Below are 27,431 nucleotides of genomic sequence, written 5' to 3' on the forward strand. Positions count from 1 at the left end.
AACTTAAAAAATGTGGTGCTAACCCGCTACATTAGATTCTGTAGTTTGTTTTGTTCTCAGACTTGAAGCTAATATTTTATGGTTTAAATGTTTTTATTGCATTTTCAATATAAGTATATGCATGTAACAGCTCTCATACAGGCTAAAGAACAAACCCCTACCGGGCCGGTCAACCACATTTCTCACGTGAGCATCATGTACAGGAGCTGCTCAATACTTTGCTGTGACCCCGCTTCTTACATAATTCCAACATAACAAAAACATATCCCCCCCCCCCCAAAAAAGTAAACGCTCACCCTTCCGCATCCCCCCCCCCCCGTGCTCCGCGTTGATCCCAACCCCTCGTTGCGCTGCTAGGGCCCTCCTTCTTCTGGGGGTTCCGCAATGCGCAGCAATCTCAGATATCTGGGGCAAGTGACTTCCCTAAATTCAGCGGCCAAGATCGACAGGAAAGGCCGCCACAACTCACCAAATTTCTCCCCTTCCCCCTTCATGGTCAGCGCTAGTTTTTCCATACCCAAGACGTACCATAGACGATACAACCACCCCGTAAAAGTCGGCCCCTGAGGAGTACCCCAGTGACTGAGAATGTTTTGGATAGCGGACCCTAGTGCAATGGCCATCAGCCGGCCCCTACGGGACCGCAACGGGTAAGTCAAGGAATTGGGCAGGCCAAGAAGCACATATGCCGGGAAGCGTGGTATCGGTCTCAAAATGCCTGTCGATTTCATCTAACACTTGCTGCCAGTAAGATCTGAGCTGGGTACATTCCCACAAGACATGGGTGAGACTGCCCACCACTCCACAGCCCCTCCAGCATCGTGCCTCCCGTGCCCGGTCCATCTGATGCAAGCGCTCCGGGGTGTAATACCAGTACGTCACTATCTTAGTGAGAGTCTCCGTGAGCCCCATGTGGTATGCAGAGTGTCTCGCCCTGTAATATATATCCTCCCGCTCCTTATGGCTCAATGTTCTCCCCAGTTCTCGGTCCCATCTATTCCGACTAGAGTTATAGGAGTGCTTATATAAGATCTGCAATTGCTTATAGAGATCAGAAATGAGGTGTTTATCAGTTGTGCGTGTAATGAGCCACCGCTCATAGGAGGAGAGGCGCCGCTCCGCCCCAGAGCGAATTTGTGGCTGAAGTGCCCAATGTCTCACCTGTATATAGCGCAATCTCTCCGTCTCCTGCAACCCAAAGTCCTCCTGCAGCTGAGAAAACGGGTGTACCCCCCCCCCCCCCCATAAACATGGCAAAGGGACCGGCAACCTGCCCTCTTCCATCCCGCAAAGGTGGCTTCCTCCAGGCCAGGGGTGAAGTCGGGATTGCCCGTCAGCGGGGTAAGCGGAGACGGAAAGGTGGTCAACTCGTGCAAAATATTGGTGGCATCCCAAACCTCCAGAGGGACCCGCGTGATATAAGAAGCATATAAGTTCGGGGGTCTATGGTGTTTGCGTAAGAAGGGGATCTCCTGCAGAGGGCGCGCCGCAATAGCCTGGTCTTGAAATAGCCAATGTTTCTCCGATTCCCATTTACTCCATTCTACCAAATATCGCAATTGGGCAGCTTGGAAATAGTCCGGAACCCCAAGGCCCCCCGCCTCCGGGCTCAGCATCGTCAACGCCCGCCGCATACGCGGTCTCCGCCCCTTCCAGATAAAGCGGGACAACTCCGATTGCATCGCATTGAGCCATCCCGTCGGCGGACAGAGAGGTATAGTGCGAAAGAGATAAAGAATCTGCGGAAGGACGGTCATCTTTATAGCTGCGATCCTGCCCAACCAGGAAAGGGGGCAGTGCCGCCACCTATCAAGCTGACGACGGATTCTGTCGCGCAGTAGCGTGTAATTTAGGTCGACCACTGCGGGCGGCGATGGGGCCAATTGGATCCCCAGGTATGAGACTGCAGTAACCGACCAGCTAATGGGAAGGCAGGTCTGTAAGCTCGCACGAGTAGAGCTCGATAGCGTTACATCCAAAGCCACGGACTTCTCTGCATTCACCTTAAACCCGGCCGCTCGAGCAAACCCCTCCAGCTCCTCCCAGGCTGCCGGGAGAGCAGACGGAGGATCAGACAACGACAACAGGACATCATCCGCGTATAAGCTTATCGTGTGAACAAAACCCCCGAACCGAATCCCCGTGACCCCCGGGTCCTGTCGCAGCCTCTGTGCCAACGGCTCCATATAGAGGGCAAAAAGGAGGGGGTACAGAGGACACCACTGCCTCGTGCCTCTCTCAATGCGGAATCTAGAGGACGTGAAGCCATTCACTCGGACGACCGCGGTGGGAGACCTATAACAATTGAGACTGTGCGTGCGAAATCGTGCACCCAAACCCGCCCTCTCCAAAACCTGTTCCAGGAATGGCCAGTGGACGCGGTCAAACGCTTTTTCAGCGTCAATGGCCAACATCATAAATTTCCCCGGGACCCGAGTAGCCTTTTCAATGAGATGCAGAATCCGTTTCGTGTTTTCTGCCGTTTGGCGTTCGGGTATAAAGCCCGCCTGGTCCGGGTCTACCAGGAGTGGCATCTGGGGGCCAAGGTGGGCAGCCAGAATCCCGGTGTATAATTTAAAATCCACGTTAAGGAGGGATATTGGGCGATAAGATCCGCAGCGCGAGCAGTCTTTCCCAGGTTTTGGGATGACCGCAATCGAGACCTCTAGGAGGTCGCCGGGAATAGCTCCCTGAGCGGCAAAAGAGTTAAACAGCCGAGTGAGGATCGGGGCCAACTGGGGGCAAAACTTCTTGCAGATGATGGCCGAGAAGCCGTTGGGCCCCGGGGCTTTACCAACCTTGAGACGGGAAATGGCGGATATGACCTCCTCCAGCTGGATATTTCTATCTAAATGATCTGCTTGCGCTTTAGTGAGAGCCGGTAGTGTAACCGAGTCTAAAAAAGCCGTTCCGTCCCGACGGGCTAGGGGGGCTTCAGCATATAGAGTCTCATAGAACTCCCGAAATGCTTCTGCAATATCCCCGTCCTCTGTCGCCTCCACCCCGTCCGCCCGAGCGATCATCATGACTCCCTGTCATTGACGAGTCTCGCGGAGCTTGTGGGCCAACAGGCGGCCGCATTTGTCCCCCCCCCCCGCATATTAAGCATGTCGTAACCGTAGCACTGCAAACTCCGCCCTATCTTGATCAAGTGCCGTGAGCTGTTGGCGAGCGGCCTTAAGCTGCCTCCAAACTCTTGAAGCTACCGTCCGCTGATGTATCCGCTCCAATTCCTGAACATGCCCCGTAAGCGCGCTCCGTTTGCTCTCCCGCTCCTTATTGTCCGCCGCCGAGATGGAGATGAACTCCCCCCCCGCAGTAGCGCCTTCAGCGCCGACCACTGCGTAGCAGGCGTGGTGTCTGAGTTATCATTGTGTTTGAGGAAATCCCGAATCTGATGCTTTATTTTTTGGATCACTGCCTCCCGGTGTAGAAGGGCATCCCGTAGACGCCAAACCCTAGATGGCCGCGACATGGGCGGGACGGTGAAAACCGCGGTTACTGGAGCGTGGTCCGACAGAGATGCTGTGCTGATCTCCACTGCCGTAGAGATTGCCCTCGCCGACGGGGATGCTAGGAAATGGTCTAGTCTGGCGTAGGTCTTATGCGCGTTAGAATAAGAAGTATATTCCCTATTCCGCGGATGCATACTACGCCATAAATCGCAGAACCCCAGCTCCTGCAGGTAGAGGAGCCCCTCTTTAGAGATTGCCCCGGTCTGGTGAGAACGCTGGCTAGATTGGTCCTGAGCATTATCAAAAACCAGATTAAGGTCCCCCCCAATGACGACATTGCGATCGGGTGTGGCCGTGGCCTCCAAGTGCCGCCCTTAAACGCTCAGCCCCCTCGTTCGGAGCATACAAAGAACCAATCGTGAACAACGCACCCCCAAGAGCAAAGCGGTAGATCAGCAACCTTCCCCTGATCTCCGCTACCTTGTGCAGTACTTCCCCCCTGAAACCGCTGTGCAACCAGGATAGCCACCCCCGCTGTTTTGGCTGGTCCCGAGGAGAAGAATTGAGTGGGGAACGTCCGGGATCGAAGCCGATGACAGTCCTGCCCCAGTAGATGGGGTTTCCTGCAACAAACAAAGATCCGCGTGTGAGTTTTCTAAGCAAGATAAAACGGCCCTTCGTTTAACAGGATTGTTAAGACCCCGAACATTCAGGGTCAATTTCTTAAGTGTGGTGGGTGGCATATTGTGTAACCCCTGGACTACTCTGGCCCTGTGTGGTGTCTCGTGCTGCAGCGCCGGAGCCTCCGCCGTGTGAGCCTGTCAGGCACCTAAGGGCACTAAGGAGCACTCCCACCGTGAAGGAATGGTAGACGCGGAGCACCGTCCCTCCCCCCCTCCCCCACCCCAAAAACCCCGAACCCAAAACACACAACCTCATAATAACTGAGAACAAAAGGTCCAGCATTCGTCCATGAACGGCAATAAGACATTGGGGAATATCCACTAAAAAGTGGAAGGAAGCCCTCCCTCCCGCCTAGGTCCGGATTCACGAAGCAGAGTCACTCAGATACCTTGCATAGTCAGTTCAGCCATTGGAAGTACCAGAAAGGTCCGAGGAGACAGCCTCCAGCGCCGACAGGCGGCCCCTTGATATCTCTGCCGCCGCCGGCTTCTTGGACCGACGCTTACACCCCTGTTGACGCCACCGAGGCCCAGTGTTCTCTCCCCCCACTGTGGGGGATTCCTCAGTGCTCGCCTCCTCTGGGGGGTCCACCCCCAACACCTTGCAGGCTTCCGACAGTGAGCGCAACTGGTAGAGTTTGTCCTCCTTCCGAAACACCAGTCGAAAGGGGTGACCCCAGCTGTAGGGGATGTTGTTCTGATGAAGATGTGTCGTAACGGGCCGAAAGACGCCGCTTCTGCAACGTGAGGGCGGGCAAGTCCTGATATAACACCGGGTTGTGGCCACGAAACTGCAAGGGGTGCATCTTTCTCGCTCTCTGCATTATCAGCTCCTTAGTGCGGTAATCTTGTACACACACCAGAATGTCCGATGGGGGGGGGAAGACGGTGCTCTGGGGGGTCCCGCCCTATGGGCCCGATCTATCACCAACTCCGTGTCTAGCGGGCGCTCCAGGATGTGATTAAAGAGCTCCCTCACGTAAGTAAAGAGATCCTTCGAGGCATCATCCATCTTCACCCCCCCTAACCCGGATGTTATGGCGACGGGAACGGTTTTCGAGGTCCTCAATGTGGCCCTGCAGGTCCACTTGCTGGTCGTGCAATCGAAAGATCTCCTGCTGCAGTGTCGCGAGTTCCTCATCCCTCTCATCACTCTTGCCCTCCAGCTCCGCGACCCTCTCACCGATGCCGTCCACATCTTGGCGGTCCTCTTTAAGTTCGGACTTGAATTCTTGCTTGAAGCATTGTATGTCCGCCCGGAGCTCGGCGAACATCGATTCCATAAAAGCCTTAGTAATGGGCTCAGACCCCCCAGCCTCCGGGGCCTCTCCTCCCGAGCCCCCGTGATCCGAGGCCGCGGGCATCTTCCTGTCCGGACCCTTGGAAAACAGGTCTTTAATGGTTTTGTCCTGCCTCTTCCTCTGGGTGGACATCCCTCCGCGCCCCGGGCGGTCCCGTGGGAGACCCCGGCCCTCTCTGCCACCCCTCCGCTGGGGAGCTGCTCTCCGACGAAACTTCGTGCCCCAAGACTCACCGCCGCCTCCACCAGAGGGTCCCACTCCTCCAGCGGCCAGTAAAGACCTCCAGCTCCCCTGTGCTCACCAAGCGCTCTTCCTCATCCACTCGGCCTGCCAGCACATTCCGGCCGCCGCCTTCGCTGGCCTCACCTCCCACGTGTGGTGCCCTTCTCCTCTGGCCGGCGCGGGGCCCGACTCTTCCCACCTGCACCCAGGCACGGCAGCAGCGGCCCTCACTGCAAGGCTGATCACCGGCTCCGGGCCACCGAGCCGGAGGTCCCCGACTCCTCACGGGACCAGCACCCCACTACACCGCTCTGATCACTCTCTCCAGGGGGGGGGGGGAACCAGAGGTGGGGCCCCCACTGCTCTCCCCTCGGGGCTGGCCTCCAACCACCCAGCCGTCTCTCCACGCACCATATGCCGCTCCACCAGATCCTCCGGCACTGCTCTCGGCGGTCCCGGCTAGCCCTCCAGTAATGCAGCTCCCCCGCAGCCCGGGCCAGGCCCCGAACTTCAGGCCTCACGTCCAGTAGCCTCCGACCTCCAGGTGACGATCCACACGAGGGTCTGGGCCGGGGGCCGCCACCGCAGGGAAGAGCGCAGGCAGCCAGCCCCCGTCACCGCCAACCCCGGCCCGACCTGCCGGCACGACTCGCCTCCCCGGGCAGCTCCTCCGCTCGCAGCTCCTCACCTCCAGTGTCGCCTCAGTGCTATGTTCGCCGGGGGGGGGGGGGGGGAAACGGGGGGTGCCGGGATCCCACAACAGGTCCAGATCCGGTTCGTGCCGCAAGCCACCGCTCTTCTCGTCCCGGCTCCTGCGCCACTCCCGGCCGTCCAAGATGGCGGGCGGGCTCCCCCTCTGTCGCGGCGCCACTCCACCGATCCCGGGGACTCTCGCCTCTGTCTCGGCGGCCCCCTATAAGTGCGGATGTTCACCACTCCGGAGGCCAGGGATCCCCTCGCCGCTACTCCACCTTCCGGTCTCCCCACTGGGAGCAGCCTCAGCCGCGCTGCCGCAGCGCTTCCCCGCACTGCCTCTCTCGTCTCGCCCCCTCGTCCACTCCAGATCGCCAAACTTCGCTCCGCCACCTCGGACCCCACTCCTGAGGGTCCGGGAGTGCCACTCGAGGAACTAAGGTGCTATAGTCGGCCTAACGGCCGGTGCTTGATCCGACCTCGGCGGGAGCTCCGGAGCAGGGCGACTGCTCACTCTGCCATCTTGGCTCCGCCCCCGAAGCTAATATTTTACTTGGAAAAAAACTCGACCATAACTGAGCCTTAAGTGTTCTAGCTGCAGTTGTTACCAAATGAATTATTTCCTGATCCCTGCATCCACTGCCGGAGTACCAAACAGAATCTAGACCATGTGCAAAGGGAGACAGCAGTCCATCACTTCTTTAATTTGCCCTACAGTTCCTTAAAATATTTCAACACTTCTGTGCCTTCCACCATATTATCTTTTTTACTTTCGTTGTCATAAGACTGATTACTTGAAGAACAGATTTGACAAGCATCAATATAAATCTTTCCGCACATAGCGTTAATAGGTCCATAAGCTTTAAAAGTGAAAGCAACAACACAGGTAAATGTAGTAAGGACATTTAAGCTATCCCGACCCATAGGACCGGATGACCGATCCAATAACCATTTCAGTCTATATGATGCTATAATCATTGAGCTCTACGTGCGATAATAAATAGGAGCGGAGTAGCTGTCAGATATTTTTGGGGCGGGAGGCAAGCAGAAGCAGGGATGACTATACATCACTAGTCTTATCACAATACACCATATCCCTGAGCCATGCCTTCACCAATGGTGGTACAGTGCCTCCCCAATTTAGTGAGACCTGTCTCTTAGCCAGTACTAGCGCAATGGCAGTAAAGTGCCTTATCCCTCGACTCAACGGAAGCAAATATCCCAGCAGGGCAAGCAAGGGTGTGCTTGAAAGCTCAGACTCCACCATCTGCTCGATTAGCCCAAACACCGCCTCCCAGTAGGCCAGCACAGCCCAGCCATGCCAAATGGATAACATCAGCCTGCGCCGTTGTGCATCTCAGGCATTGATCTGATTTCGAATGATCCATCTTGGTGAGTAACACTGGGGTAACATAAATTCTATGTAAATTCTAATACTTGAAATGCAGGAGTTTGTTAATAATTATTGGACACCAGCTGTGTCTGTCCGTAGCAATATGCCCACATCTTATCAGTCATAGGCTGTGCTATGTCCCTCTCCCAGGCTACGCAAGCTCCACCATCCATCATTGGTCGCAATGCTTGTGCCTGTCGGTATAACCTAGAGACTAAATGTGCGCCATCAGCCGTCGCAATAGTTGTAGTCAATGGGGGGAGATCGATCGGTTCTCCAGTTTCAGAGCGGAGCGCGGTAGCCAGTGCAGTCCGCGTTCTGTGAACCAGGAAGTGGTCAAGCATGTTAACATCTTGATCCGCAATGATATCCGCCACCGTTCGTAGTTGACCATTCTTGAACATACCGCCTACATTGTACACTTGACAGCAGCTGAGTACCCGCTGTGTCAGTGTTTCGGTCGTGGGCGCTATCCGGGGATTATTGGAAATCAGTACGTGTGGAGAGTACAGGTGTTCAGGTCTCGGGTATTTGCGCAGGTGCTCCCAGGCCCAACTCGTGGTTTGTAGGGTATGAATTTCAGCCGGGGTTCTCCTAAGTCCACGTGGAAGGAAAGTGGAAAGTGTGTAAGGATTACAAGTAAAAATAAGGTACCCCGAACCCCCAACCCCCCCCCCCCCCCCTCCTCGAAGGGTTAAATGAGTGTTTTCCAGCCTACTCGTGCCTGTCTCCCAGCCCATATCACTCGAAGGGTTTTAAAAAAGGTTACCGTGAGGGAAATGGGAATGTTTAAAAAAAAGATACAAAAACCTCGGCAGCACAACCATCTTAATTATAGCAATGTGTCCCGCCATCGATAAAGGCAATGCAATCCAGTGATCTATTTGCCTGGAAAGTTTATTTATTTATTTCGCGATTTTTATTGCGCAAACAAATACCCGGAGGTGTCTCGGCGCATGTGACAAAAACGAGAGACCAAACCGCAGGATTTCTGATTGAACAGCCATGTCTTTAAGAGCCTACGAAAGCTTATCAAATTGGGGGCAGTTTTTATGGTGAGTGGCAAAAGGTTCCAGAGTTTAGGTGTGGCAACCAGGAAGCGCCTGTCTCCCCAGGTTGCCGTTCTCGTGCGAGGTAACGGAAGCAGGCAGGAGTTGGCGGATCTCAGCTGTCTCTTGGGGCTGTACAACTGGAATGCTTCAATCAGAAACTTTGGACCGACACCATGCACTGCCTTATAGGCAATGCAGAGGGCCTTGAATTTAATGCGGCCCTCTTCTCTTAGCCAATGCAGGTGACGAATGGCTGGAGTAGTTGGCTGGCGGCGGGGGATGTCAAGAAGAATTCTTGCAGCAGCATTTTGTATGGACTGCAACTTAGATAGAACGAGTTTCTGAGTATTAAGGAAGAGGGCGTTCCCATAATCGATTTTGGAAAACACTAGGGTAGAGACCAGGGTCTTCCCAGCTGAGGTGGGAAGGTAAGGCAGTATTTTCCTAATTTTCTTTAAAATAAAGAACGCAGATGACACAACCTTGTTGACATGAAGGTTGAATGACAGCTTGCTGTCAAAAATGACTCCCAGGTTTCTGGCCTTATCAACTGGGACAGGAGGAGAGCCCAGCTGGTCAGGCCACCAGGCAGAAGACCAAACCGGGGAGAGATTACCAAAGGTCATGACCTCGGTTTTGTCCGAGTTAAGCCTCAGACAGTTGGAGGACATCCAGGTACTGACAGCAAGCATGGCGCTTTGGAAATTAGCTGCCACTGCTGGGCCGTCCTTGTGTATTGCCAGAACCAGTTGGGTGTCATCTGCGTAGGATGTAAGTCGCAGCCCATGGGCCTTTATTACCCTCGCTAAGTCTGCTACATAGATATTAAATATAGTTGAACTTAGCGAGGAGCCCTGTGGGACTCCCCAGGGGAGTGCAGAGACAGGAGAATAGAAGTTACCCAACTTCACTGTCTGGGTACGGTAGGCAAGAAAAGATGAGATGAGATTTCTAGCCATACCGTTTATCCCCAGGGCTGTGACACGGTCGACCAGAATATCATGGTCGACCGTGTCAAAGGCTGCTGACAAATCCAGCAGAATCAGGACAGCCGCACCTCCCTGGTCCATAATGGCTCTAATCTCATCTGAAGCTTTTATTAAAGCGGTCTCAGTTCCATGACCTTTCCTAAAGCCAAACTGCGTTGCGTCGAGAAGTTGGTGAGTATCGATGAACTCTGAGAGTTGTTTATTCATCAGAGATTCGCATATTTTGGCAGGAAAGGGGAGACACGCTATTGGTCTATAGCTGGCCAGAGCTGTGGGGTCCAGGGAGGGTTTCTTCAGGAGAGGTTTGATCACGGCCTTCTTCCAAAGATCTGGATAGTGACCAGTTTGAAATGCGGTGTCACAGATTTTCATAAGTGGATAAGAGATCACCTCGCTAAGGTTGGCCATCACTGAAGGAGGGCAGGGGTCTAAGGGGGAACCAGACTTGGTAGTAAAGCTAAGTCTGCTGATTTGATCTTGCGTAATGGGAGCAAAGGAAGAGAAGGGATCATGATCGGTGGCAGGTTCTACACCACTGCAGACTCTGGATCTTGTCTCTGCGTTCCCTGCAAAGGATGAATATATATCTGCTACCTTAGTAGTGAAAAAGCTGGACAGAGCATTACAGAGAGACTGAGAGGGTTCGACCCCAGGTCCCATAGAGGGGGTGGACAGAGTGGTGACCACTGAAAACAGTTCTCTAGCAGAGTTGCTGGCATTCTCGATTTGAGCCGAGAAAAATGCACTTTTTCGGGCAATGATAGCCTTTTTGTATATTGTCAGGGCGTCTTTGTAGGAATGCTTGGCTATGGGGCAGTAAAATTTCCTCCAGCGCCTTTCTAAGTTCCTGCAATGTTGTCGGTGGAGCCTAAGCTCTTCGGTATACCAAACCGCCGAAGGGGATAATCTGTTAGGTCGCGTAAACTTCTCCGGCGCCACCTGATCAGCAGCATTCCGAATCCAGTCTTGGAAGTCGGAGGCTGAGAAGACAGGATTGGCAATCCCCATAGGAAAGGATAGTGTCAGGATATCTGCCATCTGATGGATATCCGCATTTTTCCAAGCACGGGTCCCTAACCTAGTTCGTGGCCTGGAATGGGGAGGGTTAGAGTGCCGTGTATGGATCCCAAAGATAATGGCCCTGTGATCTGACCAGGTGAGAGGAAGAATATCCTGTACAAAGATGTCTGAGTTATTGGTAAACAGACCATCTAGTATGTGCCCCGCCTGGTGTGTAGTTCCCTTCACCAATTGTTGAAGTCCTAAGGTTAGGAGATCATCAGTGAGTTGAGTGGTTTCGTGGTTGCCCTGTTCTTCCAGAGGGAAGTTAAAATCTCCTAAGATCATGTATTCCGGCGAACTTATGATAAGATCATTAAAATCAGAGTGTGGCAAGGAAAGAATTTCGGGGCCCAGGAGGTCGGTATAGCAAAATTCCCTTGAGGGCTAGTTTGTGATTAATATTAATAACAAAGGTGGCTGCTTCACAGTTAATGGACTGTATGGGGTCGAGTGTAGTGCGATAGAGATTCTTGTAAATGCTAGCAAGTCCGCCACCTCTTCCTATATGTCTATCATGCCTAGCGACACTATAGCCCTCAGGGGTTGCCAAACAAAAGTCCGGTCCTGAGCCAGCATCTCCCCAGGTTTTGGTGGCAAAGAGGAAGTCAAGATCATGGGCGAGAATAAACTCGCTGATCTGTAAGCTGTGACAGGGAAGGGAGCGCGTATTAATGAGCGCTGCTCGATAACCATGGGGCTGAGTGATATGCAATTCATGAAAAGGTATATTGCTAGGGGGGTCTAAGGCTGAGGAGCCAGGAAGACGAGGTTGCGGAAGTTGGTATTGACACCCAGGGCAAGGGGTGGGGGTAACGCCCACTGCAGTGGAGAGAGGCCGAGTAATGCAATGTCGATCGGAATGGCCAGGGTTCAACTGTCTTAGTTGCAGGGAAGAATAGCATAGTGAAGGGCCAGAAGTTATGGCCCTGGGCCGAGTCCGGTCGCGGACGGGCGCAGACGGGCTTGCCTCTGGCGCGCCTCTGGCGCGCGCGCGCTGCGCGCTTGCATGACTCTGTGTTTTATAGTCTCCCCGTCTGAGAGCGTAAATGCACGTTGCAAGATGGCGCTCAAAGTTAAGGATCTAGACCGATCCAAGATGGCGCTCAAAGTTTAGGATCTAGACCGATCCAAGATGGCGCTCGTGACTAGGAAGAGAGAGAGAGAGAACGATCCTGCTCAAGCGGCAGGTGAGTGAATTCTGATTTTAAATGAGGGTATGCGGTTCAGAGTGCAGATAAAAACACAGTAAACACAGTAAAAGACACAAACACAGTAAAAGACCGAAATCCGGTCAGTGAACTAGCAGCAACAAAGGAAATATTAGTATCAGCAAATGTCCCTGAGTAAGCAGCAGCAAGTACCCATGGAACAGATAGTGGCCCCGTTACAACTGACTCCTGCGGCTGAGGCTAAGCATAATGTCAAAAACAGCTGCGCGCTTGCATGACTGTGTTTTATAGTCTCCCCGTCTGAGAGCGTAAATGCACGTTGCAAGATGGCGCTCAAAGTTTAGGATCTAGACCGATCCAAGATGGCGCTCAAAGTTTAGGATCTAGACCGATCCAAGATGGCGCTCGTGACTAGGAAGAGTGAGAAAGATCCTGCTCAAGCGGCAGGTGAGTGAATTCTGATTTTAAATGAGGGTATGCGGTTCAGAGTGCAGATAAAAACACAGTAAACACAGTAAAAGACACAATAAACACAGTAAAAGACCGAAATCCGGTCAGTGAACTAGCAGCAACAAAGGAAATATTAGTATCAGCAAATGTCCCTGAGTAAGCAGCAGCAAGTACCCATGGAACAGATAGTGGCCCCGTTACAACTGACTCCTGCGGCTGAGGCTAAGCGTAATGTCAAAAACACTATATCTATAGCCGGGCCATAATTTAACCGCACTACTTCTGAATTCACACGGTGTATCGTTACCCCGAGGTACCTAGGGGGCTCATCACACCAGCGCAACAGGAACTCCAGTGTGAAGGGCGTGGTGGCGTCCGTCAGGGGAAATATTTCTGATTTCTTCCAATTGATGACCAGCCCAGAGAAAATGCCAAACTGCACCACCTCTCTCATAATAAGTGGAAAATTCAGAGCCGGCTCGCGGACGAAAAGGATGTCGTCCTCTTACAGCGACGCTAGTACGGGACCTTGGTGAAACCCTATCCCCCGCTGCAAATGTCATTCCGATATAAAACAATATGGTAGCCTAGTCTAGTGCAGAACCTGGGGATTACTAGTATATGTGAAACAGTGGTTCTGCCACTCTTAATAATCTAAAGAACTTTATTTTACAATTATGTCTCTGCAAATAGATGAGAACAGTCAACAAATGAGAAAGCGAGACCTTATGTCCAAACCAAAAAGTGCAAAAACTCTTGTTTTATATTCAACGATATTCTTTTTATCTGTTTTTTTTTTTAAAGATCAGTGCAAACGTATTGTGATATATGTATTTACATGCACACAGAATAGTTCTTTTGAACTAACATTTAGGACTTAGAAGTGCACACACTGAAATATTTACACGTCACAAAACATTTCACAAAATACATTGACATATACTACATAGAAAAATTATATACAGTGTGAGATTTTCGAAAGGATGAAAAAAGAAGCGATCAAATTATTGGTTTAGTATCCTGGGTGATCATCACCACTTTACTTTAAAGCGTCAACGTTAGTAAAGACCTTTACTAACAAGGACACCAGAGGACGAGGGCTGCCCGTCGCTCTGATCTAAGAAGCGAATACATGCTCTGAAGTATCGAAAGGCGATTAAGGAGCCTTTGAAGTAAAATTGAAGGGCCAGGTGACGAGGCGGAAGGTCTTTGGAAGTCACCTTTTAAATCCACATGGAGCCCCGTGCGCTTGACGCCTCAGGAATGGTATATTGGATTTATCTTTGAAGTGATCAGATCACTTACAGCACGTGATTGAAACTACCGTACCAAAAATAGATGACAGGGTGGAAGCCCCTCAAAGGCTACACACAGAATTTCCAGTTAGTCCCGAGGAAGACCCCACTTAGACGGTTTCAATATCGCGTTTTTTCAGGGGTCGAAACGTCGACGCTTTAATGTCAAGTGTTGATGATCACCCAGGATACTAAACCAATAATTTGAGCAATCACTTACTGGGCTGATACTTCTTTTTTCATCCTTTCGAAAATCTCACACTGTATATAATTTTTCTATGTAGTATATGTCCATGTATTTTGTGAAATGTTTTGTGACATGTAAATATTTCAATGTGTGTGCACTTCTAAGTCCTAAATATTAGTGCAAATGTCATTCCTGCAGATGCCGCACCAGCGGATCCATCGCGATAATAAAAAGTAAGGATGATAGCTGACATCCCTGCCGGGTGCCCCTCGACAGTGCAAATCTACTAGACAGTACCCATTTATCCGTAGTTGTGCAACTGGGCTAGTGTACAGAAGGTGGACCAGGGACCGAAAATTTTGTGGAAAGCCAAGTTTACTTAATGCTGCATGCAGAAAATTCCACTCCAAGGAGTCGAATGCTTTTTCAGCATCTAATAAGATCGCCGTGGCAGGGAGCTCAGGGTTAATCTAGTTTATAATTGAGAATAACGTACGCAGATTTACTGACGTGGACCTGTTAGGCATGAAACTCGACTGAAAGGGGGATATGATCTGTCCGATTATGAGCGAGATGCATGTGGCCAGCACCTTGGCTAATATTTTGTAATCCTGGTTTAGGGAGGTCAACGGTCGATACGAGGCACAGTTGTCAGCTGGCCTAAATAGTAAGGTTACTATCACCTCACGCATAGTGGGAGGAAGTTCACCTGAATCCAGCGCCTCCACATAAATCTCCAACAATTGCGGAACAAGTTGCTCCTTGTAAGCCTTCTAAAATGCCCCAGTGAGGCCATCCGTGCCAGGAGCCCTCCAGGCTATAAATGGCCTCAGTAATTTCATCTGCATCAATAGGCGAGGCCAAGAAGTCCCGTTGCTCCCCCTCAAGCCACACCACTGCTATTTCATTGAGGTACTCTGTCAAATTTTCACCAATCGGTGGCGAGCCAGTAGTGTACAAACAAGAGTAATAGGATAAAAAACAAGCCTGGTTGTCCGCCCGTCCGTAATATGGGCGCGGCTTGTGTTTCGGAGCTGCGTAATACAAGTGGCATGGTGCCTGGGAGAAAGTAAGCGTGCCAGAGTGCGCCCTGGCCTCTCTCCCTCTCCATATGCACAGGCATACTTCCATAAGTAGGACGTCTCCCGCTGTGCCAGTTCCGGAAACTCACCCAACAGCCTGGTGGGCTGAGGTAGGGGAGCAGGCCCCACGCCAGTCAGCAACTGGGCGTCCATCACCCGCAGTTCCCGCTCAGTGACATCCAGCTCCCGACGATTCGTACGGAACACCCCAGACTGCTTAGCAATGCAAATGCCCCTGATGTACACCTTAAAGGCCTCCCACAGGGTGGCATAATGAAGCACCGAACCAGTATTGATCTGAAAGTATTCTACAATTGCGTCCTGCTCTTCACCTCTAAAAACAGTATCCATAAGTGCTTCAGCGGGGAAGCGCCAGGCCATAGATGGACGTACAACAGTGGGCAGGACTATTGTCAAGAGGACAGGCGAGTGATCCCAGAGAGTACGTGGCAAGTGGTCCACCTCCCGTATGTTGATGAGTAAATCAGGGGTAACGTACCAACCATCTATGTGGGACCAGCTACCTTGTGGCGCTGAATAGAAAGAATACCCCTGACCAGCCGGGTACTGATGCTGCCAGGTGTCTGTTAGCAAATGTGTATGTATTAACATCTGAAGCTCCCTCATGGAGCATGGTTTAGTGTTGTCCAGTGCCAGTGGCATCCATCCCAGGCTGTAGAGTAACGTTAAAGTCGCCACCAAATATAATAGTCTAGTGGTATGGTAGTGATAAGGGTTGAGATGTTGGAAAAAAATCTGGAGCGTAAACATTTATAAAGAGCAATCGCTGTGCGCCCATAGATCCTGCCACCAGGAGATAACGGCCCTCCAGGTTGTTGAGCACACTCTGAACAGTGAACGGGATTGTTTTACGAATCAGAATACAGACTCCCCGGGAATAGGGAATAAGTACTATACCTGGCGAAGAATCGGTTGTCCTCGCGGCCCCCCCCCCCCCCCCCCCCGGGGACCGCAAACCTATTCGAATTTGGGGCGTAATGGGTCTCCTGCAGCATTGAGACATGATTGTTATGCCTAGTTAAGTAAGCAAACACCTGCCGACCCTTACGCTGGTTTGATAGCCCTCTGACATTCCATGTCATGCACCGCAGTTCAAATCCGCCAGGTTGCCCCCCCCACACCCCTCACTACAGGTTTAATCCTATGCGTATCAATGGAGCAGTATGTTTATGGTCGGATAGCCAATTGTCAGTGTCCATGACCTGTGCATAAAAAAAACCCAGAAAAAAATCAACCAGAACTCCGTCCCACCCCCCACCCACATCGGATATCCACCCAACCTATATCCGGTGAATCCCCAGACATGTCAATACAACAGAACAAACAAACCGAAGAAGGAAACCCCGCACAGAGTGCGAGTCGTAGGAGATCTCCCAGGGGGTCCGCAACGCCCGAGCAAGCCACGAATCATAACAATGCACCATCAATTGAGTAGCTACATGCATGTGGAACTAGTATAACAAGTGTGTCTCCAGTGAAAGACAGAAGAAGGAAGGAAAAAAAAAACCAACACAGCGGTCAGTTCGTTTGAGGTGACTGTGTCCGTGCCAAAGTCAATAGTACCTCAAGGAAGCGGGGAGTACTCAGCCATTCACCCCACAGTACATATGTGCATCTACTTTCCAGGAGATGTTGGTATGTTCGACTTATGGCGTTTACAGTGCTCTGCTGCCTCCGCTGGTGTCAAAAACAAAGGTTTTACCACTTAGTTGCACACGCAGGCCACTGGATGCAGCATAGCATATCGGATATTCTCATTTCTCAATGTTAACTTGATGTCTTGAATCTTGCTCCTTGCCTCCTGCACCGTAGGTGTGAAATCCGGAGAGAGACATTCCCTGGAACTGCAGATTTTCCATCTCCCGGGCCTTCCTTAGCGCAACGTCCCTGTCATGATGATTTAACAGTTGCGCAATGACAAGACTGGGAGGAGCGCCAGAAGCAGCTCTGGGGCCAGATAGCGGTGGGCACATTCCACCGCAAAGCTGGTTGAGAAACTGTCTCTGCCGAAGAGGTCTGCCAGAACCTGCTCCACAAACGTTTCCATGGGGCCAGTATTGGTGGACTCTGCAATACGTAAATTATTGTGGCATGATTGCGCTTCGAGATCCTCTGCCGCTGTGGTTTTCAGAAGGCGCTCTACGCACTCCAGGAGTTTGTTCATTGCGGCATGCGTGTCCTCTGTGTCCGAAATACGCTTCTCTGCCACATCTCTGCGGGTCTCATGGTGCTCAAGGCGGCTATGCATGCCATCCATCTGCGTGCCTAGCTCATCAAAGCGCGCATCTATGGCCTTAAACCCAGCATGCAGCTCAGCCATGATGGCGGCGGTTCCCTCGCCATAGCACCACCAGTCATCGGAGGATCCGCGCGCTCAGGGAGGTCCTCCTGTGGCAAGTCGTCCCCTCCATCCCTCCTTGGGGTCCTGGAAGCCTCGAAGGTAAGTTGTCTGTTAGGGGTCGCTCCGACCCCTGCTGCACAATCAGTGGTACTGGCAAGGTGAAGAAGCAGCTATCTAATCCAACTGGCGTTGTGTATCGCGGAGTACAGGGCAGGAGGAAGGGCACAGTAAGTCTTTTATGCCTCAGATCGAAGCCCAGGGCGCAATCGCATCCACCACCTTGCTGCACAGATCACCCCAGTCAGCCGCGTGTACAGGAGCAGCCATTTGTAGAACAGGTCTCCGCCAGCCCTCATATGCAGCCAGTGCCACACCCAATTCGAGATGGGCCTCTGTAATCTCTGCTCACCATTCCGATCCGGGGCACTTATTTAATCACTGCGAGTGAAGGAGGGCCCCCGTATCCCAGCGCAGAGCGCTCAATGCCACCAGCAGCGATGTCTAAAGGGCGCAGGTCCTCCCTAGCAACACCGCTGCAGGCCGCGGCTCACCGGTCTAAATTAGTGTCTGCAGCCGCTCCAGCCGACTGCGGCCCATGCCTCAGGCTCGCTCGCGACCCCTCACGGTGCTCAGGAACTGTTCACCATGTCCGCAGCTCTCCCTGCGCGCCCGTTAGTCTCCGCTTGTCAATGCCGCTGTATGGAGTGTGCATTCCCAACTAGGGCGCCGGCATGTAATTATATCTTCATGGTCAAGCCACCATCTTGGTTCTCGAGCAGGCCACGCCCCGCCTTCCACCGTATTTGGTAGTATGCCAACTTTCCAGTAAATCTCTTCCATAGTCTCCACACAATCCCATGAACAATTTTAAAATATGCCATGGGTCATATAATGCTACCTGTATAGTATTTTAAAGGTCATTCTGGCTTTTTTGGCTGAACCCCTTTGGAACATTCTTACATATTCTATTCTATAACTCATGGGGAAGGTTTCCACCCTATTCCTTTCTCATTCTCTCATGAATTTGGCTGGGGACATATGCAGCCTAAGTACAAGCCTTTACGATTTAAAGAAATGTCCGGCACATCTACCAAAGCTGCCAGTGGCCTCTCTAGTTTTTGCCCTCTGGGACTTCAAAGAGCTCCCCTTTCATACCATAAAAGGTAAAATTCCCATCTGTGTGATAAGTACATTTGCCTGAGAATGATAGTATCTACGAAATGACACACTTATTACTGGAGCAACCCTAAAAATTGTCTCACCTTCTATAGGCCTTAATTTTACCGCTTCCGTAGAGCAAAGTTACTATTCTATTGAAGCAAAAGGGAGCTTCCCAAACTCAGTGGGCATGACTATGTTGATAGTCCAGCCTTTCCTACCATCCCCAACCCAAGGCTCAAACCAGTGTCGCTCACAAAAGGAAGCTGTTGCACAGTCCTAAAACCAAGTCCACGTTCAAACATTCTTGTCCCTAATATCTTCACTCAATACTGGGAGTTATACAGCCCTTTAACAAATACCTTCAGGCCTAAAAAACAATCCCCCCACTGCCCTCCCCCCTCCACCCACAGCCCCCTCCCCAAGGAAATACAGCAAATCTTTCTGGGTATACTGGTTATTTTCTTGCCCATTATGAAGTCTGAGACTTTCTGTAAGAAAGTGAGTTAGTACATGCGAGGGGTGCAAGTCATTCACAAGTAGTAAGTCTTCAATTATCATTTTACTGTGAACCAAGTACCTCATTGTAGCATTTGACTCTCAGGGTAGCGAAGCAGCAAAGTCAAAGGCATACTCTGGAAGGTTGTGTAGACTTGTAACCTCATCTCAATAGTAAGCATCAACAGCGCTCAATAAATTATTGTCCATTGAATGCCTTTAAAATAAAAAAAGATACTTTTATTACACACACACTCACCTCTCCCCCACTCCCCAACACACACCAACCACCCTCATTCATTATGTATGAAACATGCTTTAAAATGATGGTAGTGCTTCGGCCTCTCCTTGGGGCACCACAGCAGATAAATATGCAAAAGAGATAGCCAACTCTAGGACTGGTTGGGCGCTCCATTGCCCAGCTGATCCGGACCTTGTGAATATGTAGGTAGCTGCTTTGCTGCAGGCTTTTTATTGTACTTCTCGCACAATTTCATTTATCACATACATCCAGGGAACTCACATTCTATCCTTTTTTTTCTTTACTTATTTCATTGCAGTAGCCAGCATTCTCTTCTGCTTGTGTTCCATGTGGGTGGGAAGAATGCTGAGCCCTGTGTGCCTTCCACCCTCCTTCAGAGGAGATCACAGTTTTTGTCTTCTCCTCAGTCCTGTGGAATTGGAGGCCCCCAGAAAGCAGTGTGAATCTGCAGTGCGGTACCTGTCTATTTTTTTCGTCTCCCCCTGGGCGATGCGATCCCTGGTAGCAAGATTGGCTTTGGGGAGGGAACTCCAAACACGCCCCATCCCCATAAAAATGAAACTAGGAGATTGCGCCTTCCCCCAGGGGCCTTCTCAGGGGTCTTGTAAAGAACCTCTGCAAGAACTTGTTTGTAGCAGTGCAGGGAAATACCGGAGGCTATGAAGAGCAAAAGTCAGGGATCCAGATGAAAACTCCCAACTATGGGAAGATTTCCTCTGAGGCAGAGCAACTTGAGAGAAAATGGGGTGGTGCAAAGGATATGGCGTTAAAGCCAGGCCTGCTGACTTTGGAACAGGACCAAGAGGTTCGATTGCTAGCGTCGGCTCAGCATTCTGTGTTGCTGAGCATATTATTCGCCCCGTAATTAATAATTGAATGAAACCTTGTTAAATGTAACTGATCACTTGAAGAACTCCAATGCCATTGGCCTAGTTTACACTATTTATATAAAGCGATGGGGCAACAAGTAAGTGGGCTGGAGGGGCAGGAGCAACAAGCAACGGAGTGGGAGGTAAAAAAAAAAGTACCTCAATCTGAGCGCAGACAGCTGAGACATCTATAAAGAAATGAATCAGTACTTGGTCCATGCTCCATCGAAGCCAAGAAGGGACACGAAAAGAAAGTTCAATTGGACACGCTGCTCAATGAGAAACAAGGAAATATGTGATAAAGCCAACCAATGGTAAGGAATGGGCGGTCTCTAAGATCAATGCACGCTACATTGCATGTGCTGTCACAGACCAGACCTGGAAATTAGTTGGGTGTCATCCACGCAGGGATGGGGAATCCCTATAGCACGACGCCCAGGACACATTGTTTGGGGTCAAGGGCAACAAGTTTTAATGTGTATTTTGTCCTTGGGACAAGTAGGCCCAACCCCCTACAACACAAACCCTTTGGTTGCCAGATTTCAGTAACACGGTTCGAGGCATGTGGGCTACTGAATTCATATCTGTGCATAGATCGCCGCCTAGTGTTGGGTCCGGATGTTTGCACGTTGTTGTCCTGGAAGAGTCTTCGAAGTATCCTGAGATAGGTGACTCCTCCCCTGGACCATAGTGCGCATGGGCATCCTCTCCATCCTCAGATTGTTTTTTTCCGCCATTGGGTTCGGATGTGCTTATCTTGACTCAAGTTAGGAAAATTTAGTTTCAGGCCAAAAGGCCTTTAGTTTTTGTCGGTACTGTTCCCGATCGGTATCGACAGTTTACTTGCTAGTTTAGCGACCTTACCAACTTTTTTCGGATCCGTTTCATCCGACCATCGACCTTACATCGACGATGGAATCGAGGACCCCATTCAAACGGTGTCCTGTTTGCCACGCAAAATATCAACATATCGACGTCCACCCGGTGTGCAACAAATGCCTCTCTCCGGATCACGACGAATCGAAATGTATGGCCTGTGCCCGATTCCGATCCAAGAAGACTCTCTGGAATCGACGAGCCGCGAGACTAGAAGCGCAGCAAGCGGCACCGGCCCCGACCAACATCTTCAGCACCGAGGACGAAGATGTTGAAAGCGTGGAAAACATACACTCCAGCCCTGCTTCCGAACACGATTCCCGATCGGAAGATGCAGATGAAGAGCTTTTTCACAGGGAAGAAGCCGACGATGAGGTAGGGGACTACGATGAGGCCTTCGGGGCCGAAGAAGATAGCTCTGGTGAAGAGCAGGGCCTACCCGTCCAAACGGAGGCTATCAAAGTGCGTCAGTCTACGGCTCCGGTCGAGGGATCGCCTTCGGGCCTTACCCGAGATCAATCCCGCAGTTCTTCGGCCCCGCCCTCTGGCCCGGCCTCGAACATCCAGCGAGAGCCATTATTACCCAAAAAGACTGGTTTCCCTTCAACGAAACCGAAACCAATCTTCGCACCGGTTCAACAGAAACTGAAAGTGAAACTGGCACTGGTCGGCTCGAAGACCTCCACTCCTTAGACGCCAGCCAAAACCATCGGCTCCGACCGCACCAAAAGGGATTTCGGCGCCGAAGTCGCTGCAGCGGATGTCGGCACCGATCCAAAGAGAAAGGCCATCGGTACCACCAAAGCGCCTCGGCCCCCGGCACCGAAGCAATCGGCACCAACCACCAAGGTTAAAATGGCCGCTCCATCGGAATCCACCTTGAAGGCAGCGACTACGGTCCAATCATCGACGCCGTCGACAGCTACTACCTCTCCTCGACTCGATGACCCTGTGGCTCCGAAGAAGTCAACACCCACCTCTACAGAACCACTCGGCACCAAAGAACCTTCGGCGTTCTCGGTGCGACAAGTTGCAGCGTCCTTGCAACGTATCAGAGAAAAGGCAGCCCTCCAGACCACGTCGGGCTCCGAGCCGAAAAAGGCTCCAAAGGCACCTTCGGCACCAACCAACATCACCTTTTGGTTTGCCGCCGTCCACAGCGCCAAAACTATTCGAGATCCAAACGCGTGTCACCCAGACAAGGTCCCCATCTACTGGACACTCTCCTACTGGGCCATCACCGTCCCAATTCATCGACGCCGACACCGGCAGGCTCATGCTCCGAAAGCGGAAGGTCACTTCCGAGCAGGCTTTGGACTCTTACAGAATCCCTCTAAAGCAGAAACTGCCAACAGAATCGGAACCAGTTCTTTATGAACGCCTCCACACCTCCTATCCGGATCCACAGTCCTTCTCTCCGACGCACTCCGACACGGACGCAATGGAGGATTACATGGGTGATAACACCACCTACCCCAGGGATATGGATCATGAGGAGCAGCAGGACCCAGATCAAGCTTGGGATGACCCTGTAGACCCGGGTGCCGCTACAGATACCCAGGACACGCAGCTTTATGGCGCAAAAACATCTCCCACAGAGGACACGGCTGCATTCAACGCCCTCATTGAACGTGCCGCAGCCAATCATGGAGTGCAACTCCACTCAGACACAATCGAGGACGATTTCTTAGTGGACAATTTCGCCTCCTCGGAGAGGACTGTAAAGACTCTGCCCATGCTAAAAGGTGTCCTCAAGCCAGCAAAGGACATTTTCAAGGAAACAACCAGGGCACGGGTGATAAACCCCAGGATCGAGAAAAAATACAAGCCTGCGCCTGGGGACCCTATGTACATTAGAGGCCAGTTACCTCTGGACTCCATCGTAGTTGCTAACGCTCGCAAACGGGCACACTCGCAGACAACTGGTGATGCTCCTCCCCCGGACAAGGAGTCCAAGGTGCTGGAGACCTCCGGCAAAAGGATTGCGGCCCAGGCGGCAAACATATGGCGCATTGCCAATACACAGGTGCTCCTAGCTCGCTACCATCTCTCACACTATGACACGTTAGAGTCCCTACTCCAACATCTACCAGACGAGTACAAAGAGGCAGCGGAGCTCCTCATCAGGGAGAGACAACTTCTCACAAACGCATCCATTAAGTGTGCACTGGATGCCGCCGACACAGCTGCGAGGGCAATAAACACCAGCGTCATGCTACGACGACACGCCTGGTTACGAATCTCCGGATTCAAACCTGAGGTTCAAAATAACATCCTCAATCAGCCTGTCAACCCCGACTACTTATTCGGACCAGAAGTTGACACCACCCTAGAAAAGATCAAAAAAGACACACACTGCAAAGTCAATGGGGGCTCTGCAAACGCAGACATTTCGTAGTGGCTCCTTTCGTCGCCCCGGAAATAGGGGAGCGGCTAGAGGACAGGGGTCACAGCAAACCTACAATAAAGGGGGCACACAGAGTACCTACGATAAAAACACCCGAGGTGGATATCGTGGCTCCAGCACGAAGGGCAGAGGACGCGGTTACGGCAACACCAGGTCCTCCCCCAAAAACAAGCAGTGACGCCCTCTCCCTTCCCCCCGACCACATAACACCTGTCGGGGGAAGACTCCAGCGGTTCCTGTCCATGTGGAATACCATCACCACGGACAGGTGGGTCAAAGATGTTATCCAACACGGTTACTGCCTCGAATTAACCTCCACTCCACCCACAATACCGCCAAAGCACCGTCCTATGTCCTCAGAGCACTTAGCATTATTACAGCAGGAAGTGCTAAGTATGCTGTAAAAAGGCGCAATAGAGGTCGTGCCCGTCCACCAGCAAGGGACAGGGGTGTACTCTCTGTACTTCTTAATACCAAAAAAGGACGGGTCACTCAGACCTATACTAGACCTGAGACCCCTCAACCACTACATTCTCTCAGAGCATTTCCACATGCTCACCCTACAGCAGGTTCTCCCGCTGCTCAGACAGGGAGACTTCCTAGCCACACTAGACCTCAAAGATGCGTATTTCCACATACCCATACACCCGTCACACCGACAATATCTCAGGTTCACTATTCAGGGGCAGCACTACCAATTCAAAGTCCTCCCCTTCGGTGTGACAACAGCACCCAGAGTTTTCACCAAGTGCCTAGCTACAGTGGCTGCACATCTACGGAGACCACACATTCACGTCTACTCTTACCTGGACGGCTGGCTTGTTCAGGCAAAGTCAGCCCAGCAATGTGCCAGCCACATGTCCCTCACCATTCACCTTCTTCACAGTCTGGGATTCTCACTAAATTACCCAAAATCACATCTCCAACCCGCACACATACAACAGTACCTAGGTGCGACCATAGACACTCTGGCAGCCACAGCTCAGCCAAATTTAGTGAGGATCAACAGCATGCAAATGCTGATCTCCAAGTTCAAACCTCAACACTCCCTTCCTGCGCGAGTATTCATGCAGTTGATAGGCATGATGGCCTCCTGCATTTTCATAGTCCCGCACGCGAGACTACATATGCGCCCGCTTCAGGAGTGCTTGGCACATCAATGGAATCAGGCTCACGGGCAATTAAAAGACCTAGTCTTGGTGAGCGGTCGGGCATACAACTCTCTGCATTGGTGGAATACACAAAACCTTTGCAAGGGCCGACCGTTCCAAGAGCCTGTTCCACAAATAATACTGACGGCGGACGCGTCTCTCCAGGGATGGGGAGCTCATGTACTCAATTACACAGTGCAGGGACTATGGACAATACAACAAAAGAAGATGCACATCAACCTTCTCGAACTGATGGCAATCTTCCTGGCAATGAAAGCATTCAAGGTACACTTGTGCAACAAAGTTGTGTTGATCCGGACGGACAACATGACTGCCATGTACTACATACAGAAGCAGGGAGGAACACACTCTCCACAGTTGTCTCATCTGGCTCAGAGCATGTGGAAGTGGGCCATTCAGAGGAACATATTCCTCATGGCGTAACACCTCCCCGGCAAGGACAACCAGATGGCGGATCTGCTCAGCAGACACAGCCACCAGATGCACGAGTGGGAGCTACACCCGTCAGTACTCCAACCGTACTTCCAACAGTGGGGTCATCCAGAGATAGACCTATTCGCCACAAACGAAAACGCAAAATGCCAAAGCTTTGCCGCCAGGTTCCCACATCCACAGTCGCAGGGCAATGCGATATGGATGAACTGGTCCGGCAGATTTGCGTACGCTTTTCCCCCAGCGCCATTAATACCGCTGGTGGCACGCAAACTGCGACAGCACTCACTGACGCTCATACTAGTTGCTCCCACATGGGCGCGCCAACCATGGTACACCACCTTTCTAGAACTTTCCGTGGTGCCGCATCAAAGGCTGCGGATCAAACCTGCACTCTTAACGCAGAACCATGGCGAAATTCAGCACCCAGATCCGCAACAGCTGAACCTGGCAATCTGGCTCCTGAAGTCTTAGAGTTTGGCTACCTAAACCTGCCACCTGACTGTATGGAAATCATCAAGGAGGCCAGGAGACCCACTACCAGAGCTTGCTATGCAGCTAAATGGAAAAGGTTTGTCATCTATTGCAACAACAATGACATTAACCCGCTAGACGCATCCATTCAAAACATAATCTGTTACCTCTTACACCTATACCGATGCAATCTGGCATATACCTCAATACGTATCCATTTGACCGCAATAGCAGCCTATCTCCAAAACAGGCAGCACCTCTCTTTATTCCGAGTGCCTGCCATCAAAGCTTTCTTGGAGGGACTGAAACGAGTGATTCCCCCAAGACACCCACCAGCACCGGTGTGGAACCTCAACTTGGTCCTCACCCGACTGATGGGTCCACCCTTCGAACCTCTCCACTCATGTGAGATTCAATTCCTCACCTGGAAAGTAGCTTTCCTAGTAGCAATCACTTCGTTAAGAAGAGTTAGTGAACTCCAGGCACTAACCATTCAAGAGCCATTCATACAGGTTCACGCAAACAGGGTCGTACTACGCACCAACCCCAAATTCATGCCTGAAGTAATATCGCAGTTCCACATGAATCAAACTATTGAACTGCCTGTTTTCTTTCAGAATCCACAAAATGTCGCTGAAAGAATGCTCCATACACTAGATGTCAAAAGAGCCCTCATGTACTATATAGACAGAACTAAAGACTTTAGGAAGACAAAACAACTTTTCGTTGCCTTTTCTCCACAACACAAAGGCAACGCCATCTCCAAAGCAGGTATAGCCAGATGGATCGTTAAATGTATTCAAATTTGCTATCAAAAGGCTAAACGCACATCAACGATTCCCCCACGAGCCCACTCAACACGTAAGTTAGGGGCATCCATGGCTTTCCTGGGAAACATTCCTTTACAGGATATATGTAGAGCAGCCACATTGTCCACTATACATACATTTACCAAACACTATTGTGTAGATGTACACTCAAAACAGCAGGCAGCTGTAGGACAGGCTGTTCTCAAAACTCTTTTTCAGACCGCTGCAGCTGGCACTGGTTGCCGCCGCTAATGGGGGGTACTGCTATGTATTCTATGCACAGATATGAATTCAGCAGCCCACATGCCTCGAACTGAATATGCTACTTACCAGTATGCATCTGTTCTTGGCATGTAGGGCTGCTGACATTCATATCGACCACCCTCCTCCCCGGCGCCTGTAGCAGCTGCAGCTCTCAGAATTACTGTACAGCATGGCCATCACTTTCTGTATCTACTCCATCACTGCCACAATGGCGAAAAACAATCTAAGGATGGAGAGGATGCCCATGCGCACTATGGTCCAGGGGAGGAGTCACCTATCTCAGGATACTTCGAAGACTCTTCCAGGACAACAACGTGCAAACATCCGGACCCAAAACTAGGCGGCGATCTATGCACAGATATGAATGTCAGCAGCCCTACATGCCAAGAACAGATGCATACTGGTAAGTAGCATATTCATTACGGATCAGAGAAGGGCATTGTCTGCAGTTAATGTAATATTTGTGTCCATGTGTTGATGCTGTTTAAACCCGTATATATGGTTCATTAATGCAAAGCCTTTATTATTAGGGTAAGCACTCTAAGTAAATGTTGTAAGCTTGGACAGCTCTACTGACAGTGGTTCCAGTATCCAGTATAAAAAAGTGCACTCACGTTTTCAAAGTATAGCAATATGATGCTGTGTATAATTCTCCCAGAATTCTCTCTGATTGGATGCAAATATTTGCAGAAGCTTGAAAGCATGATTGAGGTGTCTTTGCTTTCAAAATAAATTGTTCACACAAAAAATGCAAGTAGTAAAAAAACATTTAGCTAAACTACTGTAAACTTTTAGGTACCATTTCTTTACAGCAT

The 27,431-nt window shown here is 51.0% G+C and overlaps 1 protein-coding gene across 2 annotated transcripts in view; it reads left to right on the plus strand.

The window, feature by feature from the left end:
- The window catches only part of NAA15 (N-alpha-acetyltransferase 15, NatA auxiliary subunit), a 703,732-nt gene that overhangs the window by 191,244 nt on the left and 485,057 nt on the right, over positions 1-27,431 (plus strand). The gene's annotated exons all lie outside the window — the stretch shown is intronic.

Source organism: Triturus cristatus, chromosome 2_2 (genome assembly GCF_964204655.1).
Source record: "Triturus cristatus chromosome 2_2, aTriCri1.1, whole genome shotgun sequence".
Classification (NCBI taxonomy): Eukaryota; Metazoa; Chordata; class Amphibia; order Caudata; family Salamandridae; genus Triturus; species Triturus cristatus.